Source organism: Pseudophryne corroboree, chromosome 1, assembly GCF_028390025.1.
Source record: "Pseudophryne corroboree isolate aPseCor3 chromosome 1, aPseCor3.hap2, whole genome shotgun sequence".
Classification (NCBI taxonomy): domain Eukaryota; kingdom Metazoa; phylum Chordata; class Amphibia; order Anura; family Myobatrachidae; genus Pseudophryne; species Pseudophryne corroboree.
Window position 1 is genome coordinate 720,360,078 of NC_086444.1, and position 20,755 is coordinate 720,380,832.

Sequence of the window (20,755 nt, forward strand, 5' to 3'; positions counted from 1 at the left end):
AGCTGTGCGCCATTGCTCCCCATGCACACCACATACTCCGGTCACTGATGGGTGCAGGGCATACTTGCCTACCTGACCCTCTCCATGAGGGAGAAAATGCTCTGTTCCTGGACTTTCCTGGTAATATATGAACAGAGCATTTTCTCCCTCATGGAGAGGGTCAGGTAGGCAAGTATGGTGCAGGGCGCTGGGGGGGGGGGGGGGGGGGGGGGGCGCCCTGGGCTGCAATTAGATTACCTTAAAATGGCAAAAAAACACATAATATAGTCTAATAAACTATATATGTGTAAAAATCCCCTGCCATAATATTAATATAAAGAGCGGGAGAAGCCCGTCGAAAAAGGGGCGGGGCTATCTCCCTCAGCACACTGGCGCCATTTTCTCTTCACAGCTCCGCTGGAAGGACGCTCCCCAGGCTCTCCCCTGCAGTTTCCAGGCTCAATAGGGTAAAAAAGAGAGGGGGGGGCACTAAATTTAGGCGCAATACTGTGTATTATAGCTGCTATAGGGAAAATCACTTTGTGTAGTGTAAATCCCTGTTTATATAGCGCTGTGGTGTGTGCTGGCATACTCTCTCTCTGTCTCCCCAAAGGACTTTGTGGGGTCCTGTCCTCAGTCAGAGCATTCCCTGTGTGTGTGTGCGGTGTGTCGGTACGGCTGTGTCGACATGTTTGATGAGGAGGCTTATGTGGAGGCGGAGCAGGTGCCGATAAATGTGATGTCACCCCCTGCGGGGTCGACACCAGAGTGGATGGATATGTGGAAGGTATTAACCGACAGTGTCAACTCCTTAGATAAAAGGCTGGATGACGTAACAGCCGTGGGACAGCCGGCTTCTCAGCCAGTGCCTGCCCAGGCGTCTCAAAGGCCATCAGGGGCTCAAAAACGCCCGCTACCTCAGATGGCAAACACAGATGTCGACACGGAGTCTGACTCCAGTGTCGACGAGGATGAGACATATACACAATCCACAAGGGGCATCCGTTGCATGATTACGGCAATAAAAAATGTGTTGCACATTTCTGACATTAACCCAGGTACCACTAAAAAGGGTATTATGTTTGGGGAGAAAAAGCAACCAGTGGTTTTTCCCCCATCAGATGAGTTGAATGAAGTGTGTGAAGAAGCGTGGGCTTCCCCCGATAAGAAACTAGTGATTTCTAAAAAGTTACTGATGGCGTACCCTTTCCCGCCAGAGGACAGGTTACGCTGGGAGACATCCCCGAGGGTGGATAAAGCGCTCACACGCTTGTCAAAAAAGGTGGCACTGCCGTCTCAGGATACGACCGCCTTAAAGGAGCCTGCGGATAGAAAGCAGGAGGCTATCCTGAAGTCTGTATATACACACTCAGGTACTATACTGAGACCTGCTATTGCTTCAGCATGGATGTGCAGTGCTGCAGCAGCGTGGTCTGATTCCCTGTCTGATAACATTGATTCCCTTGACAGGGACACTATATTGCTAACCATAGAGCATATTAAAGACGTAGTCTTATCTATGAGAGATGCACAGAGGGATATTTGCCGGCTGGCATCTAGAATAAATGCAATGTCCATCTCTGCCAGGAGAGTATTATGGACTCGGCAGTGGACAGGTGATGCGGATTCTAAAAGGCACATGGAGATTTTGCCTTACAAGGGTGAGGAATTGTTTGGGGATGGTCTCTCGGACCTCGTTTCCACAGCAACAGCTGGGAAGTCGACATTTTTACCTCAGGTTCCCTCACAGCCTAAGAAAGCACCGTATTATCAGGTACAGTCCTTTCGGCCCCAGAAAGGCAAGCGGGTTAAAGGCGCGTCCTTTCTGCCCAGAGGCAGGGGTAGAGGGAAAAAGCTGCACCATACAGCCAGTTCCCAAGAACAAAAATCCTCCCCTGCTTCCACTAAATCCACTGCATGACGCTGGGGCTCCACTGGTGGAGCCAGGTGCGGTGGGGGCCCGTCTCCGGAACTTCAGCGACCGGTGGGTTCGCTCACAGGTGGATCCCTGGGTTCTACAAGTGGTATCTCAGGGATACAAGCTGAAATTCGAGACGTCTCCTCCTCGCCGTTACCTCAAATCAGCCTTGCCAGCCACTCCCCCGGACAGGGAGGTAGTGCTGGCGGCAATTTACAAGCTGTACCTCCAGCAGGTGATAATAAAAGTTCCCCTCCTTCAACAAGGACGGGGTTACTATTCCACAATGTTTGTGGTACCGAAACCAGACGGTTCGGTGAGACCCATTCTAAATTTGAAATCCTTGAACACTTATATAAGGAGGTTCAAGTTCAAAATGGAATCGCTCAGGGCGGTTATTGCAAGCCTGGAAGAAGGGGATTACATGGTATCACTGAACATCAAGGATGCTTACCTGCATGTCCCCATTTACCCACCTCACCAGGTGTACCTCCGTTTTGTGGTACAAGACTGCCATTACCAATTCCAGACGTTGCCGTTTGGTCTGTCCATGGCACCGCGGGTATTTACCAAAGTAATGGGCGAAATGATGATACTCCTTCGAAAGAAGGGAGTTATAATTATCCCATACTTGGACGATCTCCTTATAAAGGCGAGGTCCAGGGAGCAGTTGTTGGTCGGAGTAGCACTATCTCAGGAAGTGCTACAACAGCACGGCTGGATTCTGAATATTCCAAAGTCGCAGCTGGTTCCTACGATGCGTCTGCTGTTCCTGGGTATGATTCTGGACACAGAACAGAAGAAGGTGTTTCTCCAGGAGGAGAGGGCCAAGGAGTTGTCATCTCTGGTCAGAGACCTACTTAATCCAAAACAGGTGTCGGTGCATCACTGCACGCAAGTCCTGGGAAAGATGGTAGCTTCTTACGAGGCAATTCCATTCGGCAGATTCCATGCAAGGATCTTTCAGTGGGATCTGTTAGACAAGTGGTCCGGATCGCATCTTCAGATGCATCGGCTGATCACCCTGTCCCCGAGGGCCAGGGTGTCTCTGCTGTGGTGGCTGCAGAGTGCTCATCTTCTAGAGGGCCGCAGATTCGGCATACAGGACTGGGTCCTGGTGACCACGGATGCAAGCCTCCGAGGTTGGGGGGCAGTCACTCAGGGAAGAAACTTCCAAGGACAATGGTCGAGTCAGGAGGCTTCCCTACACATAAATATTCTGGAACTAAGGGCCATTTACAATGCCCTAAGTCAGGCAAGACCCCTGCTTCAAAACCAGCCGGTGCTGATTCAGTCAGACAACATCACGGCGGTCGCCCATGTAAACCGACAGGGCGGCACAAGAAGCAGGATGGCGATGGCAGAAGCCACAAGGATTCTCCGATGGGCGGAAAATCACGTGATAGCACTGTCAGCAGTGTTTATTCCGGGAGTCGACAACAGGGAAGCAGACTTCCTCAGCAGGCACGACCTCCACCCGGGAGAGTGGGGACTTCATCCAGAAGTCTTCCAACTGATTGTAAACCGTTGGGAGAGGCCACAGGTGGACATGATGGCGTCCCGCCTAAACAAAAAGCTAAAAAGATATTGCGCCAGGTCAAGGGACCCTCAGGCGATAGCTGTGGACGCTCTAGTGACACCGTGGGTGTACCAGTCGGTTTATGTGTTCCCTCCTCTTCCTCTCATACCAAAGGTGCTGAGGATAATAAGAAAGAGAGGAGTAAGAACTATACTCATCATTCCGGATTGGCCAAGACGGACTTGGTACCCGGAACTGCAAGAAATGATCTCAGAGGACCCTTGGCCTCTGCCTCTCAGACAGGACCTGCTACAGCAGGGGCCCTGTCTGTTCATAGACTTACCGCGGCTGCGTTTGACGGCATGGCGGTTGAACGCCGGATCCTGATGGAAAAGGGCATTCCGGTTGAAGTCATTCCTACGCTGATAAAAGCTAGGAAAGATGTGACAGCAAAGCATTATCACCGCATATGGCAAAAATATGTTGCTTGGTGTGAGGCTATGAAGGCCCCCACAGAAGAATTTCAGCTGGGTCGTTTTCTGCACTTCCTACAGTCAGGAGTGACTATGGGCCTAAAATTGGGTTCCATTAAAGTCCAGATTTCGGCCCTGTCTATTTTCTTTCAAAAAGAACTGGCTTCACTGCCTGAAGTTCAGACGTTTGTTAAGGGAGTGCTGCACATTCAGCCCCCTTTTGTGCCCCCGGTGGCACCTTGGGATCTCAACGTTGTGTTGGATTTCCTAAAATCACATTGGTTTGAGCCACTTCAGACCGTGGAATTAAAATATCTCACGTGGAAAGTGGTCATGCTTTTGGCCTTGGCTTCAGCTAGGCGGGTGTCAGAATTGGCGGCTTTGTCCTGTAAAAGCCCCTATCTGATTTTCCATATGGACAGAGCAGAATTGAGGAGGCGTCCCCAATTCCTCCCTAAGGTGGTATCAGCGTTTCATTTGAACCAACCTATTGTGGTGCCTGCGGCTACTCGGGACTTGGAGGCCTCCAAGTTGCTGGACGTAGTCCGGGCCCTGAAAATCTATGTTTCCAGGACGGCTAGAGTCAGAAAGACTGACTCGCTGTTTATCCTGCATGCACCCAACAAGCTGGGTGCTCCTGCTTCTAAGCAGACTATTGCTCGCTGGATCTGCTCCACGATTCAACTTTCACATTCTGCGGCTGGACTTCCGCATCCTAAATCAGTCAAAGCCCATTCCACGAGGAAGGTGGGCTCTTCTTGGGCGGCTGCCCGAGGGGTCTCGGCTTTACAACTTTGCCGAGCTGCTACCTGGTCGGGATTAAACACGTATGCAAAATTCTACAAGTTTGATACCCTGGCTGAGGAGGACCTTGAGTTTGCTCATTCGGTGCTGCAGAGTCATCCGCACTCTCCCGCCCGTTTGGGAGCTTTGGTATAATCCCCATGGTCCTTACGGAGTTCCCAGCATCCACTAGGACGTCAGAGAAAATAAGAATTTACTCACCGGTAATTCTATTTCTCGTAGTCCGTAGTGGATGCTGGGCGCCCATCCCAAGTGCGGATTGTCTGCAATACTTGTATATAGTTATTGCCTAACTAAAGGGTTATTGTTATGAGCCATCTGTTAGTGAGGCTCAGTTGTTGTTCATACTGTTAACTGGGTAAAGTATCACGAGTTGTACGGTGTGATTGGTGTGGCTGGTATGAGTCTTACCCGGGATTCCAAATCCTTTCCTTATTGTGTCAGCTCTTCCGGGCACAGTTTCCCTAACTGAGGTCTGGAGGAGGGGCATAGAGGGAGGAGCCAGTGCACACCAGTAGTCCTAATTCTTTCTTAGAGTGCCCAGTCTCCTGCGGAGCCCGTCTATTCCCCATGGTCCTTACGGAGTTCCCAGCATCCACTACGGACTACGAGAAATAGAATTACCGGTGAGTAAATTCTTATTATTTAAAACAGTTTAAAAATGTATTATATAGTATGTATCAATAAAACAAGATAATCTCATCTCAATTATACTCGTTAATTTCCACATTTATTTTTTAAAAACATTAAATGTCTGCTACATTAAAGTGCCAGTGCCAGCTTCATACAGGAATATATTACCGCCCATATGCGCTAATTGTACAGCTGAAATTAGTTCAATTTTTCAGAGTGTCCTAGAGACAACTGGTTATGAAAAATAATAACAAGCATACTGTGAGAAAGTATGCAGCTATAGATATAGTAAACAATATCGCAGTAAGCATATATATCAATTTTGAATTGCTCACGATATATTATCATCGGTGTTTTCCCAGTAGCAGGTAAAGCTAGTCATTTCAATTACACAGTCCTATTAATTTCATTTTCTTAAAGGAAAAAAATAAATACAAAAAAATATAATAATAAGAGTATGACAGAACGTCACTGCCAATATACTAGATATTATTAATGGACATTACATATAGTAACCATCTCCAGAATGCTAGCACATCTTATTTAAAGAAGTATATAACCAGACAGGATCCAAACAGAGTATATTATCTGTCTCTAATAAATGGAGTGATCTCATAGTTTTCATTGAGACCATGGGGTATCAATGTATTAAGTGTTAGTATCCAAAATGTCTCTCTTTTAAGTAATCGTTCCTCTCTATTTCCTCCCTCTTTGTTAAGTGTCACATGTTCAATCCCAGCAAATCTTAGAAGAGATGGATCTGCATTATGTCGTTCTAAGAAATGCCGCGGAACACTGTGGTTCATAACTCGATTCTTGATATTTCTGCTGTGCTCCAATATTCTGGTTTTCAGCACTCTTTTGGTCTGTCCAACGTATCTGAGACCGCAAGGACACATCAGGACGTAGATGCAAAAGCTAGTATTACAATTTATGAAAGATTGAATAGTATGATTATAACGTGAGGAATTTTTCTCCATAATCTTTTTGGCCCCCTTATCAGCCAGATTACAGACTTTGCACCCTCCACACTGAAAAAAACCTTTCACAGGTGCAAGGAAATGAGCATCCTTTTCTACCTGAACCTTCTCAAGTTTACTTTTCGACACTATAGTTTTTAAAGATCTTGCCCTTCTATAAATTATGTCAGGTTTTTTAGGGAGCGAGGGTCCCAAAAACTATAGTGTCGAAAAGTAAACTTGAGAAGGTTCAGGTAGAAAAGGGTGCTCATTTCCTTGCACCTGTGAAAGGTTTTTTTCAGTGTGGAGGGTGCAAAGTCTGTAATCTGGCTGATAAGGGGGCCAAAAAGATTATGGAGAAAAATTCCTCACGTTATAATCATACTGTTCAATCTTTCATAAATTGTAATACTAGCTTTTGCATCTACGTCCTGATGTGTCCTTGCGGTCTCAGATACGTTGGAAAGACCAAAAGAGTGCTGAAAACCAGAATATTGGAGCACAGCAGAAATATCAAGAATCGAGTTATGAACCACAGTGTTCCGCGGCCTTTCTTAGAACGACATAATGCAGATCCATCTCTTCTAAGATTTGCCGGGATTGAACATGTGACACTTAACAAAGAGGGAGGAAATAGAGAGGAACGATTACTTAAAAGAGAGACATTTTGGATACTAACACTTAATACATTGATACCCCATGGTCTCAATGAAAACTATGAGATCACTCCATTTATTAGAGACAGATAATATACTCTGTTTGGATCCTGTCTGGTTATATACTTCTTTAAATAAGATGTGCTAGCATTCTGGAGATGGTTACTATATGTAATGTCCATTAATAATATCTAGTATATTGGCAGTGACGTTCTGTCATACTCTTATTATTATATTTTTTTTTTTGCCTTTAAGAAAATTAAATTAATAGGACTGTGTAATTGAAATGACTAGCTTTACCTGCTACTGGGAAAACACAGATGATAATATATCGTGAGCAATTCAAAATTGATATATATGCTTACTGCGATATTGTTTACTATATCTATAGCTGCATACTTTCTCACAGTATGCTTGTTATTATTTTTCATAACCAGTTGTCTCTAGGACACTCTGAAAAATTGCACTAATTTCAGCTGTACAATTAGCGCATATGGGCGGTAATATATTCCTGTATGAAGCTGGCACTGGCTCTTTAATGTAGCAGACATTTAATGTTTTTAAAAAATAAATGTGGAAATTAACGAGTATAATTGAGATGAGATGATCTTGTTTTATTGATACATACTATATAATACATTTTTAAACTGTTTTAAATATGTGGTTTATAAGTATTCATTGACACATGCTTGTTTGGTAGATGTCTAATTATCCATGTATTCCCGTGGTATGTTAAGACTGCAGTAATGGAGGAGAACTAATATAACTGTTGTTAATTAGTGAATTCAGCTTGTAAAACATCCGGCTGTGATATATATAGCTCCCACTATGTCTGACAAGCCAGCCTCCTGACAAAGTAACTACGAAACGTGTAGAGGCGGGGCTTGTCAGACGTGCGTCTTCTCCCACCCGGCTCACACATCCCGGCTGCTTCATCGTGAGTGACCTGACGGGTTCGGCTTACACCGGCGCGGTGCATGGTTCGGTCTGTGATTGCAGCAGGTCTGGTGTTGTGCCTGGTGGATTGTTTTATGTGCTCAAACTGACCCAAAGAGTGGGTCATTCATGGTACGAGTCTTTTATTATCCATGGAATGTTCTGTTTTTAATCTGTGTGTGTAATAAATTTATCTGCACTATGGGCGCATTCTCCTGATTTTTCCAGACACATTTGCTCAAGGAGTTCTGAACGTTTTTGGAGATCTGCAGCAGTGTTGGTTTCACCAGTGCTACAGCCCAGGGATTCATTCACTGTGGACTGATTAAACCCCTATTATATGATCACCAGCGCACCTGTACCTTTTCTCCAGCCATAGAGATATATATATATATATATATATATATATATATATCCTCTACCGCATAATAGTGGAAAATGTAGTATGGGGCCACCCAAAATATGTGACTGTAAAAGATGCTGATACTCTCAGGCTTACATCGGATAACAAGATCCATGCTTATAAAGGTATCTTTGCTTTACACATTTCAAAATTAGAGACTTGCTAATATCATCCAATATTAAAAGACATCCAAGCTTACATCTCTGCTTACTTGTAATATACGTTGAAAATCCCCGCAGCAGTTTCTTTGCTCCCCGTATGTGGTAGTATTCCAAAAACACCAACCGTTTGTAAATAAAAATGGAGATTTATTGAATAAAAATATAAAAATAAAACACCATACCACCAACGCGTTTCAACTACTTTGGTCTTCCTCCAGCAGCATTTAGATGGTTGGCACCCCATGCGTTGACAGCATAGACTGAGAACGCTTATACATACTATAGATACGCCACAACAAATATGCCTTAACGAATAATTTAAGCTGAATACTGGCATTAAGTGGTGAACCTCCTGAATATCTATCATCTGCACCCAGCAATATAGGGACGTTGACAGCAGAGACTGAGAACGTCTATTAATGCATACAGTAATATAGTGGCGCTGACAGCAGAGACTGAGAATGCCAATACATTAGGTACAGAGAGGTACTTCTTAGAATACATTCACCAATTCATGTGATGTCTGAATAAAATCTTTTCAAATCTCACAAGTCATGATCAATTACCTTAAAATTACAAAGAATTGTGTATCAACAAGTTTACGAGTGAAGACACCATTTATTAGCTAATCCTTTCTCTCTCATGGATGGGAATTTATGAATAACAGTACACTTATCTGAGTTTTGTTAGGATTGGAAATCACACGTGTGGATAACATACTGTCGTTCGCACTCATTACACCCAGCTATCAATAGGGACAACTTCCTGACAGCACTAAATTAATTTTGTTTAAGGTCATAGAACCTATCATTACAGTATATAATATATTAGACATTGCACAACACATTGGAGTAAGAGAGTGTGTTTTTTAACTTATATGTTGCACTGTGTCTTGCACTTGTCCAGATTTATTTTAATATTTCACAGTTACTAGCTTTTTTAAATAAATAGAATTAAAGGTTAAATTTTAAGCGAGTGTTTATTTAGCTTTAGTGCGCCACCCACAGTCCAATTCTTTCCCCTCCCTTCAAAACTGGTCTTCCTCCATCACACTGAGGAAGACCAAAGTAGTCGAAATGCATTGGTGGCATGGTGTTTTTCGACATTTAGATTCTTTACCTGTGGTACCCAGCAGAGTGGTGAGAGCAAGTGGGCCCTTTGTTTGTTACTTACCTATTCAGCTGTGGGAACGTAATAGCCATCAACATAAGTTATTGTATCTTTGTCCAAGTGCATTTTATTCATATTTTCTCTTACGTCCTAGAGGATGCTGGTGACTCCGTAAGGACCATGGGGTATAGACGGGCTCCGCAGGAGACATGGGCACTCTAAGACTTTAGATGGGTGTGAACTGGCACCTCCCTCTATGCCCCTCCTCCAGACCTCAGTTAGATCCTGTGCCCAGAGGAGACTGGATGCACTACAGGGGAGCTCTACTCTGAAAAGACTTTAAATGCTAATGTGACTTTGTTACATAAGAGATTGCACAAAGCAGAGTCCAAGGACAAAGCAGGGAGTCATTCCATGGCTTTGATTGTGTCACAAGACCCTTCAGGGTCCAATAAACGTCCCTTTTCCCAGGTAGCAGACACTGATACCGACACGGATTCTGACTCCAGTGTCGACTATGATGTTGCAAGGTTACACCCAAGAGTAGCCAAGAGTATTCAATATATGATTATTGCAATAAAAGATGTTTTGCATATCACAGAGGACCCCTCTGTCCCTGACACGAGCGTCTGCATGTTTAAGGAAACGAAACCTGAGGTAACGTTTTCCCCATCTCATGTGCTGATTGCTGAACGCCAGACAAGTGGCTGCAGGTTCCCAAGAGTACTATTATGGCGTATCCTTTCCCCTCAAAGGACAAGTTACGGTGGGAATCCTCGCCCACGGAGGACGGGGCCTTGACGCGCTTGTCCAAAACGGTGGCACTACCTTAAAATCAATTTATGCGACTACGGGAAGGGCTCAGACCTGCAGTAGAGTCGGCATGGGTGGGTAGCGCAATTGCAGCGTGGGCAGATAACTTGTCATCTGACATTAACACCCTAGATAAAGATAGTATTTTGTTGACCTTAGGTCACATCAAGGACGCAGCGTTATATATGAGAGAAGCTGCGAGAGATATTGGGCTGTTGGGTTCAAGAGTCAATGCCATGGCAGTTTCTGCTAGAAGGTCCCTGTGGACCCGTCAATGGACAGATGATGCTGATTCAAAGAGACATATGGAGGCTTTGCCTTACAAAGGTGAGGTTTTATTTGGGGAGGGCCTCGCGGACCTGGTTTCCACAGCTACCGCGGGTAAGTCTTCTTTTTTGCCTTACGTTGCCCCACAGCAAAAGAAAACACCTCAATACCAGAGGCAGTCCTTTCGGTCGCATAAGTTCAGAAAGGGTCGTGGCTCCTCCTTCCTCGCCAGAGGTAGAGGCGGAGGGAAAAGAACACCAGCTACGGCTAGTTCCCAGGAACAAAAATCCTCCCCGGCCTCTACACAATCTACCGCATGACGCTGGGGCTCCGCTACGGGAGTCCGCACCGGTGGGGGCACGTCTTCGACTCTTCAGCCAAGTCTGGGTTCAGTTGGATTTGGATCCTTGGGTGGTCGAAATTGTATCCCAAGGCTACAATCTGGAGTTCGAAGACGTGCCTCCACACCGATTTTTCAAATCGGCCTTGCCAGCTTCTCCCCCAAAGAGGGAAATAGTTTCAGCTGCCATACAAAAGCTGTGTCAACAGCAGGTGATTATCAAGGTTCCCCCAGTGCAACAGGGGAAAGGGTTTTATTCAACCCTGTTTGTGGTCCCGAAGCCGGATGGCTCGGTCAGACCAATTCTGAATCTAAAATCCCTAAACAAAATCCCTAAACCTATAATTGAAAAGGTTCAAATTCAAGATGGAATCTCTCCGGGCAGTGATCTCCAGCCTGGAAAGGGGGGGATTTTATGGTGTCACTAGACATAAAGGATACATACCTTCATGTCCCCATATATCCGCCTCATCAGGAGTACCTGAGATTCGCTGTACAGGATTGTCATTACCAGTTTCAGACGTTGCCGTTTGGGCTTTCCACGGCCCCGAGAATTTTCACCAAGGTAATGGCGGAAATGATGGTGCTCCTGCGCAAGCAGGGGGTCACAATTATCCCATACTTGGACGAGTCCTGATAAAGGCAAGGTCAAGTGATCAGTTACTAAAATGCGTGTCTCTCTTCCTGAGAGTACTACAACAATATGGCTGGATTCTAAATCTACCAAAGTCGCAGTTGGTTCCGACAACTCGGCTGTCATTTTTGGGCATGGTTCTGAACACGGAAAAAAAGAGGGTTTTTCTCCCACTGGAAAAAGCCCAGGAACTCCAGAACATGGTCAAGGACCTACAGAAACCAAAAGGAGTGTCAGTTTATCAATGCACTCGAGTATTGGAAAAGATGGTGGCGGCCTACGAGGCCATTACATTTGGCAGGTTCCATGCGAGAACTTTTCAGTGGGACCTTCTGGACAAGTGGTCAGGGTCTCATCTACAAATGCACCGGAAGATAAGCCTGTCCCCCAGGGCCAGGGTCTCTCTCCTGTGGTGGCTCCAGAGTACTCACCTTCTAGAGGGTTGCAGCTTCTGCATTCAAGATTGGGTTCTTGTGACCACGGATGCGAGCCTCCGAGGATGGGGAGCAGTCACACAAGGAAAAAGTTTTCAGGGCATATGGTCAAGCCAGGAAACTTGTCTACACATCAATGTGCTGGACTTAAGGGCCATATACAATGGCCGGCAACAGGAGCTTTTTCGCAACCTACCCGTTCTGATCCAGTCAGACAACGTCACAGCCGTGGCGCATGTAAACCGCCAGGGCAGGACAAAGAGCAGAGCAGCAATGGCGAAAGCCACCAGGCTTCTTCGCTGGGCGGAAAATCATGTAAGCGCTTTGTCAGAGGTCTTCATTCCGGGGGTAGACAACTGGGAAGCAGACTTCCTCAGCAGACACGATCTCCATCCAGGAGAGTGGGGACTTCATCAAGTGGTCTTTGCAGAGGTAACAAGTCAGGGACTTCCTCAAATAGACATGATGGCGTCACGCCTCAACAGAAAGCTTCGGACGTATTGTTCCAGGTCGAGGGACCCTCAGACAGTGGCGGTGGACGCCCTGGTGACACCGTGGGTGTTTCAGTTGGTTTATGTGTCCCCTCCACTTCCACTTATCTCAAAAATATTGAGAATCATAAGACAAACAAGAGTGCAGACAATACTGATTGTTTCAGATTGGCCTCGAAGGGCCTGGTATTCAGATCTTCAGGAAATGATCACAGAAGAACCGTGGCCTCTTCCTCCCAGGGAGGTCCTGTTACAACAGGGGCCCTGTGTGTTCCAAGACTTACCGCGGTTACATTTGGCGGCATGGCGGTTGAACACCAAATCCTAGCTAGGAAAGGTATTCCGAGGGAAGTCATCCCTACTCTAATCAAAGCTAGGAAGGAGGTAACGGCGAAGCATTATCACTGTATCTGGAGGAAATATGTGTCTTGGTGTGAAGCCAAGAATTCTCCTACGGAAGATTTTCAGCTGGGTCGTTTTCTCCATTTTCTACAGACAGGAGTGGATATGGGCCTGAAGTTAGGCGCCATTAAAGTGCAGATTTCGGCCTTATCTATATTCTTTCAGAAGGAATTGGCTTCTCTCCCAGAAGTCCAGACTTTTGTAAAAGGAGTGCTGCACATCCAACCTCCTTTTGTGCCCCCAGTGGCGCTGTGGGACCTTAACGTGGGTTACAGTTCCTTAAATCACACTGGTTTGAACCTCTTCAAACAGTTGAATTAAAATGTCTCACTTGGAAAGTGGTCCTGTTGTTGGCCTTGGCATCTGCGAGGCGGGTGTCCGAATTGGCGGCTTTGTCTCACAAGAGCCCCTATCTAATTTTCCATGTGGATCGAGCAGAGTTGTGGACTCGTCCTCAATTTCTGCCTAAAGTGTTTTCGTCGTTTCATATGAACCAACCTATTGTGGGGCCTGTGGCTACGGGTGACTTGGAGGATTCCAAGTCCCTTGCTCTGCGGACTAGGAGAAAAAGATTTACCGGTAGGTTTAAAATCTTATTTTTATTCAATAAATCTCTATTTTTAATTTACAAACGGTTGGTGTTTTTGGAATACTACCACGTAAACAGGGAGCAAAGAAACTGCTGGGGGAATTTACAACGTATATTACAAGTAAGCAGACATGTAAGCTTGGATGTCCTCTAATATTGGATGATATTAGAAAGTCTCTAATTTTGAAATGTGAAAAGCAAGGATACCTTTATGAGCATGGATCTTGTTATCCGATGTAAGCCTGAGAGTGAGCATCAGCATCTATTAGTCACATATTTTGGGTGGCCCTACATTTTTTATTATGCGGTAGAGGACATATATGTATCTTCCAGAAGCTCATTACTCCAGGAATTTGATCCCAAGAAAATACTGCACATTGGAGCGTATTTTTGTGTTTTTCTTTTGCATGTACTATTCGTCGGAAGAGGACGTACAACTCTGCATATTAAGAAAATAGAATCACCATTTAATACTGCAACTGTGGGGTCTGGACATTTGGTATAGACCACTTTATTATATATTATCAGGACTCGACTGTGGGGTCTGGACATTTGGTATAGACCACTTTATTATATATTATCAGAACTCGACTGTGGGGTCTGGACATTTGGTATAGACCACTTTATTATATATTATCAGGACTTGACGGTGGGGTCTGGACATTTGGTTTAGACCACTTTGCTATATATTGTCTGTACCCTTCCAAGGTTTAGCGCAGATGATACAATCTTTTACTTTGTTCAATGTTAGGGGTGTGCAGTGTGCTGCGCTCGTGACTGCTAAGGCGCAGTGACCCGCTGCTCAACAACCTCTCAGGACGGTGGCCCTGCAGTGGGGAATTGGCTCTGACGCCTTACAGAGGTCGGTGACTATCCTCCCCCCTAACTCCCACGGTGCAAGTATGCTGTTGCCCATACAGCATACCGAAAATAATAAAAGAAACTGAAGAAAACTCTCTGGAGCTCGAGTGTGCATCCTCTCCTGAGGGCACTTTTTTCTAAACTACCTGTGGGAGGGGGCATAGAGGGGAGGAGGCAGAACACCCAGTTAAAGAAATTTAAAGTACACCAGCTCCTTTGGACCCCGTCTATAACCCATTGTACTAATTCCCCAATATCCCTTATGGATGCTAGAGAAAGTGAAGCGCTGTGAAAACTTTTGCACATGCTGTGTGTGTGTGTATATGTGTGTGTGTGTGTGTATATATATATATATATATATCTGTGTGTGTATGTATGTATGTATGTATGTATGTATATATATATATATATATATCCTATATAATAGCCCAGATCTGTGACTTTATGTCTCATTTGCTAATGCTGGGTGGAGTCACAACACTGGGCAGAGTTAGTGAAATGAGTCACAGATCTGGGCAAATCTATAGGAGACTAGGAGCAGAAGCAGATGGTATGGGCATGGCACAGGCAGGGGTGCATACCTCCCAGCTTTCTTCAGGCAGACAGGGGTGCATACCTCCCAGCTGGCCAATGAAAAGGGGGCGTGGCTTCACAGGAGGACCAGCGATCGCGAGCCACACCCCCGTTTTCGTCAGTGAGGGTTCATGCCCAGCGCTCTGTGAGCTGCTGGCATGCCCCCAGGGGCGGATTATGAGTCCGGGGGGGCCAGGGCACTTAGGGCCCCCCTGTTTCATCTCATTGCTGTGCCTGCTGTGGGTTTGGGGGCATGGTCTAATCGTGGTCTGCGTGGCCACACCCCCTTATGCAAATTCCGGGAATTGTTGTTTTTTAATGGGATTTTGGCCCCTCAGCTAGGGGTAAATCCAGAGGGGTGGTCGCTTCCCCCTACACACCCGCACAGGCAGAAGAAAGCAGGGAGGCTGCTGCCTCCCTGCAACACCACAGACCTGCCAACACGCAGTAGCGTGTGCTGACTGTAGCCCAATGTTGCTGCTGTTGCTGGCAGGATGGGGGAGCTTCAGAGCTGGGACAGAGCTACTCCAGCCGGGGGGTCCCCTAAAACTGTGGGGCCCGCGTTACGTACCCCCTGGCCCCCCCTTAATCCGTACCCCCTGATGCCACCTCTCCCTTTGTCTCCACTAAATAGACACCGCTATAGCAGAACAGCAAGTACAGGAGCTTCCCAACTGCCCCCCCACCCACCCACCGCAGGACACTGCGGCCCTTGGGTGGGACAGCGGGATAGACACAAAAAAATGGGACTGTCCCGCGAAAATCGGGACAGCTGGGTGGTATGGGGGTGTGTGAGGGGGTATGCCGTACAGACAGACGGGCACCGGCTCACTGTGTGCTTGACCCCCCACATCAGCAAACTCAGCAGGGTCTCTCTGGTGCGGAGGAGTGTCACTTTCTGGCACACTCCATGCTTCTTAGCTGCAGCTTTGTGGGGCACCTGCCGCTGTGCAGGTTCTGTACTGCCTCTGTTATCTCCAGCCCCGGCAACCCCACCGCTAGCTGCAGCGCTGCCGCCCGCAGTGAGGTGCGCCCAGCTCCTTCACACACTTTAGCCGGCGGGCAGCGCTGCAGAAGTCCGCACTGCTTGCAGGCTCCTCCCTCCTCCTCCCTCCTGCCGCAGCGTCTCCTGGGGGCTAACCAGTCACTCCCAGTCTCCCCTTACCACAGTGCCCGGCAGCCGCGCGAGGTCCGCGGTGTGACACTGAGGAGTGGGGGCGAGGTATGCGGACGGGCAGAGGAAGCAGGACTCCAGCCTGAGAGTCAGCCATGCCAAGTCTCCACCAGCAGCAGATCCCAACAGGTTGGAGTGGAACAGCAGCAGTGACTCCGGTAAGACACATCTGTCTGTCACCACCGTTTTGTCCCTAATACCAATCTCTCCCGTGCCCTGTGTTTTGTCATGTCCCTGTCACCCCTGGCCTTGCCCTGTCACCCTTATCCTGGCCCTTTCACCCTTATCCTGGCCCTGTCATCCCTATCCTGGCCCTGTCACCCCTGTCCTGGTCCTGTCATTTCTGTCCTGGCCCGTCACCATTGTCCTGGCCCCGTCACCCTTGTCCTGGCCTTGTAACCCGTTCTGACTCTGTCACCCCTGTCCTGGCCCAGTCACCCCTGTTCTGACCCTGTGACCTCTGTCCTGGCCCTGTTACTGCATACCCACCAACTACCTTTTTGGCAGGTACAGTACCCGCAGCGCCTCCAGACTCCTCCCCAATGCACCACACCTCCGCCTCCACCACATGCGGCACTCCACCCCTCCCTCACACGCTGTGCCTCCAGCCCCATAACACCACCCGCGGCTCCCACTCCCCTACACCACCCACAGCACCTCCAGACACCATCCACCCCCCATATATGTCTTCCCCCACACCTGCCCCTCCTCCACCCGCAGCATCTGCAGACACCCTCCTCCATCCGCGCCCCCCCTCACCCACCCCTCTCCCACCCACGGCACCCCCGCACCTGCCCCTCCACCACCCGCGGTGCCTCCGAACCCCAGATAGGCATGCAAGGGTCAAGGGGGCGTAGCTCCTTGCGATGGTGTGAAGAGCGCCCGTAGGGCGCGATGAAGCACCTAGTATAATAAATATAAATATATATATATATAAAAACAACACCACACGCATATACATACACATTATGGTAAAAACTTACCATTGATAACGGTATTTCTCCTATGTCCACAGGTTTCCACAGGATAACATTGGGATATGATGGAGCGACAGCCGATTGGCACCAAACGATCACAAGTTTTCTCCTATGTCCTAGAGGATGCTGGGGACTCCAAAAGGACCATGGGGTATAGACGGGATCCGCAGGAGACATGGGCACTTTAAGACTTTAAAAGGGGTGTGAACTGGCTCCTCCCTCTATGCCCCTCCTCCAGACTCCAGTTTAGAATCTGTGCCCAGTGAGACTGGATGCACACTGAGGAGCTCTCCTGAGTTTCTCTGAAAAAAGACTTTGTTAGGCTTATTATTTTCAGGGAGACCTGCTGGCAACAGGCTCCCTGCAGCGTGGGACTGAGGGGAGAGAAGCAGGCCTACTTCTGTGAGTTTCAAGGCTCTGCTTCTTAGGCTACAGGACATCATTAGCTCCTGAGGGTCTGAACGCTAGGTACGCCTAGATGCTCGTTCCCGGAGCCCGCCGTCACCCCCCTTACACAGCCAGAAGAAGGGTGAGTAGAAGATCAGAAGACTTCAGTGACGGCTTTGAGGTAACGCACAGCGGCCGCGCTGTGCGCCATGCTCCCACACACACAGCGGCACTACAGGGTGCAGGGGGCGCCCTGGGCAGCATAAAATCCTCATTTTGAGACTGGCTATGAGGTATTTAAGTGCCTAGGCACTAAATCCGGACCCCCGCCAGAATAAATAATTTAAAAAAATAGCAGGGCTGAAGCGCGCCATTAAGGGGGCATGGCTTAGCCCTCGCAGCTCTCATCAGCGCCATTTTCTCTTCACAGAGCTGCAGAGACGCTGGTCCTTCCTCAACACTGCTGTATCAAGTAACAAGGTGCAAAACAGGGTGGGGCACAGTTAATTTGGTGCTGGATTGAGGATATAAAAGCGCTAACAGGTCTGAGGCAATATATAAAAAGTTTCAGAACCGGGATAGGCACTGGGTTGTGAGCTGGCACACTCCCTCTGCGTTTTTCTGACAGGCTTTACTGTGGGTCTGTCCCCTATATGCCCAGTGTGTTTGTGGTGTCGGTACACGTGTCGCCATGTCTGAGGCTGAGTGCTCTTCCCAGGAGGAGACTGGATTAGGGAAATAAACGACTGTGGTAGTGACCCTGTCGGCACCGCCGACACCTGATTGGGTAAATGTTTTGAGTGCTTTGAATGCGAATGTGGCTCTATTAAATAAGAAATTGGATAAGGCTGAGTCTCAGACCCAGGCATGGAAGAAATCCGTGGAGGATGTGTTGTCACAAGTTCAGACCCCCTCGGGGTCACAAAAGCGTTCTTTTACCCAGATAGCAGATAAAGATACCGACACGGACTCTGACTCCAGTGTCGACTATAGTGATGCCAGATTAAATCCAAAACTGGCTAAAAGCATTCAGTACATGATTGTGGCGATAAAAGACGTGTTACATATCACAGAGGACCCTGCTGTTTCTGATACACGGGTCTGTATGTTTAAAGGAAAGAAACCTGAGGTAACGTTCCCTCCCTCCCAACTGAACGCTCTTTTTGAAAAGGTTTGGGAAAATCCTGACAAGAAGTTTCAGATTCCCAAGAGAATTCCGGTGGCATATCCGTTCCCCTCTGGGGATAGGGAAAAGTGGGCGTCAACCCCCACTGTGGACAAAGCTCTATCACGACTGCCCAAGACGGTGGCGCTTCAGTCTCCTGACACGGCAGCCCTAAAGGAGCCTGTGGATCGTAAGCAGGAAAATACATTGAAATCCATTTATGTCACTATGGGTACACTACTCAGACCTGCAGTTGCTTCCGCGTGGGTAGCGCTATTGAACAGTGGGCAGATAACTTGTAATCTGAGTTAGATACCCTGGATAGGCATAGCATTCTTTTGACACTGGGTCATATCAGGGATGCTGCAGCCTACCTTAATGAAGCTGCGAGGGACATTGGCCTTTTGGGTTCAAGGGCCAATGCTATGGCAGTCTCAGCTAGGAGAGCATTGTGGATTCATCAATGGAATGCTGATGCCGACTCTAAGAAGGATATGGAGTCTCTGCCGTATAAAGGTGGTGTCTTGTTTGGTGACGGCCTCGCTGACCTGGTATCTACGGCTACCGCGAGATATTGTTCCAGGTCGAGGGACCCTCAAGCAATAGCGGTGGACGCCCTAGTGACACAGTGGGTGTTTCAGTCGGTATATGTGTTCCCTCCGATTCCACTCATTCCAAAAGTGATAAAGATCATAAGAACAACAAGGGTTCATGCAATCCTCATTGTTCCAGACTGGCCAAGGAGGGCCTGGTATCCAGATCTTCAGGAATTGCTCATAGGAGATCCCTGGCCTCTTCCTCTACGAGAGGATCTGTTACAGCAGGGGCCGTGCGTGTACCAAGACTTACCGCGGCTTGGAGGTTGAACGCAAGATCCTAGCCCGAAAGGGTATTCCCGTTGAGTAATTCCCACACTGCTTCATGCTGAAAAGAGGTAACGGCGAACCATTATCACCGTATTTGGAGAAAATATGTGTCTTGGTGTGAATCCAAGGTGGCTCCTACGGAAGAATTTCAGCTGGGCCGTTTTCTCCATTTTCTGCAAGCAGGGGTGGATGCGGGCCTAAAATTAGGCTCAATTAAAGTACAAATTTCGGCCTTGTCAATTTTCTTTCAAAAAGAATTGGCCTCCCTTCCGGAAGTTCAGACTGTCGTGAAAGGCGTGCTGCCCATCCAACCTCCCTTTGTGCCCCCGGTGGCACCATGGGATCTTAATGTGGTGTTGCAGTTCCTGCAATCTCATTGGTTTGAACCTTTACGTAAGGTAGAGTTGAAATTCGTCACTTGGAAAGTGATCATGCTGTTGGCCTTGGCCTCTGCAAGGCGGGTGTCTGAATTGGCGGCTTTGTCTCACAAGATCCCCTATTTGATCTTCCATGAAGATAGAGCAGAGTTGAGAACACGTCAGCAATTTCTGCCGAAAGTGATGTCATCGTTTCACATGAACCAACCTATTGTGGTGCCAGTGGCTACTGACGCCTTAGAAGGATCGAAGTCTCTAGATGTGGTCAGAGCTTTGAAAATGTATGTAGCCAGAACGGCTCAGATTAGGAAAACGGAGGCTCTGTTTGTCCTATATGATCCCAACAAGACTGGGGCGTCTGCTTCCAAGCAGACTATTGCACGCTGGATCTGTAATACGATTCGGCAGGCTCATTCTACAGCTGGATTGCCGTTACCGAAATCGGTGAAGGCCCATTCTACCAGAAAGGTGGGCTCATCCTGGGCGGCATCGGCATTACAGCTTTGCTGAGCAGCTACTTGGTTGGGTTCAAACACTTTTGCAAAGTTTTACAAGTTTGATACCCTGGCTAAGGAAGACCTCTTGTTTGGTCAATCAGTGCTGCAGAGTCATCCGCACTCTCCCACCCGTTCTTGAGCTTTGGTATAAACCCCATGGTTCTTGAAGTGTCCCCAGCATCCTCTAGGATGTAGGAGAAAATGGGATTTTAATACCTACCGGTAAATCCTTTTCTCTTAGTCCGTAGAGGATGCTGGGCGCCCGTCCCAGTGCGTACTGTATCTGCAGTCATTGGTTATGGTTACACACGTGTTGTGTTGCGTTTACAGGCAGCATGTTGCGGTTATTATTCATGC